This window comes from Micropterus dolomieu, unplaced genomic scaffold (genome assembly GCF_021292245.1).
Source record: "Micropterus dolomieu isolate WLL.071019.BEF.003 ecotype Adirondacks unplaced genomic scaffold, ASM2129224v1 contig_8077, whole genome shotgun sequence".
NCBI lineage: Eukaryota > Metazoa > Chordata > Actinopteri > Centrarchiformes > Centrarchidae > Micropterus > Micropterus dolomieu.
The window spans coordinates 1-1,617 of NW_025737063.1; the positions used below are offsets into that span (position 1 = coordinate 1).

Genomic DNA, 1,617 nt, shown 5'->3' on the forward strand with positions numbered 1-1,617 from the left:
AGTACATTTCCCAGTGCATGGAAAAAAGGAATAATCATCCCTGTGTTCAAAAGTGGTAGCCAAGACTCAATGAGCAACTATCGCCCTATATCGATTTTACCAATTTTATCTAAAATAATTGAAAAAGTTGTAGCAGCGCAACTGATTGACCACTTAGAAGCCAGACAGCTCCTCCATCCACACCAGTTTGGGTTTAGACCAGGTTATTCAACTGAAATAGCAAACTCCTGTTTAACTGAAAATGTAAAAAAGTCCCTGGACAAGGGCAATGTGGTGGGAGCTGTATTTATCGACCTTAAAAAGGCATCCGATACGGTCAACCACAGTTTGCTTTCATCTAAAATGTTAAATTTTAATTTCTCAGATGAGGCAGTGTTGTGGTTTACATCTTATCCCCAGTCTAGAGTACAATGTGTTAAAGTTGATCAAGAAATATCTGCACTCTCAAACATAAAAATGGGCATTCCGCAAGGCTCTATACTTGGCCCTTTGCTGTTTAGTCTCTTTATAAATGACTTACCTCTGCACTGCTCAGGTGCCAGTTGTCAGCTCTATGCGGATGATGCAGTTCTTTATGCACCCGCCAAGTCACCTGAGCAGGCTGCAGCTGTACTGTCCACCAGTATGTCTGACATCCAACAGTGGCTCATTCAAAATCAACTAGTTCTAAATCTCTCAAAAACAGTCTCAATGTGCTTTTCCATTAAAAAACATGTTTTAAAAGAAAGATTTAATATTAATTTACAAAATAAAGAAATTCATCCACTTACAGAATTTAAATATCTAGGATTAGTTTTAGATCCTCAACTTAAATTTGACAAGCATATAAAGAAAATCTCAAAAACAATACAAAGTAATCTCAACTGTTTCAAACTAATCAGAAGCTACATACCAAACCAGGCAGCCCTGCTGTACATGCATGCTATGATTTTTTCTCATATCATACTGCAAGAGAGCATGGGCACAAGCCGCTCCCACTGCAACCAAACGCATAGGCTCTCTATACAACTGAGCAATAAAAATTATGGATAAATTTATAAAATATAAATTATGGATACACCATCATCACTGTACCATCCTTAAGAAATATAATTTAATGAATTTTAATAGCTTTAGCAATCCTTGCTTCCTTAAATTGATTCACAAGTGCATGACTGTAAAATACCATACTGCAGGACCATTTCCATTTCCCAGCTTCTGTAATCTGGAGATTATGGGCAGATATTCCATGCACCTGAAGTTAAAGTTGGCAGCGGTGGGATTTGAACCCACACCTCCGTAGAGACTGGAGCCTTAATCCAGCGCCTTAGACCGCTCGGCCACACTACCTCTCTTTCCAGGCTACAAGGTTGTTTATTAGTCGTTAAACGGCACAAGGCTGCATAACCAAACGAAATTTGTAGTTCCTTCGTGCTACACACACAACATATAATTACGTCTAGGCCTATATCAAGATATGGTAACATTAAAAATAAAATAAAGCAATTCACAGTTTTCAGTCACGTGACATGCGCGGCAGCGAACTGGAGGGCAAACCAACAGACCAACATAGCGGCTCACACCGCGCCTCCCCCGTAGAGACGCCGCAAAAGCAGTCAAATTTTATTTGGATCACCT

General features: G+C 39.5%; 1 non-coding gene across 1 annotated transcript; it reads right to left on the reverse strand.

The window, feature by feature from the left end:
- Positions 1 to 1,247: 1,247 nt before the first annotated feature.
- trnal-aag lies at positions 1,248 to 1,329 on the reverse strand. The gene has a single exon. It is a non-coding gene; the product is annotated as a tRNA-Leu (tRNA).
- Between the last annotated feature and the right edge of the window lie 288 nt (positions 1,330 to 1,617).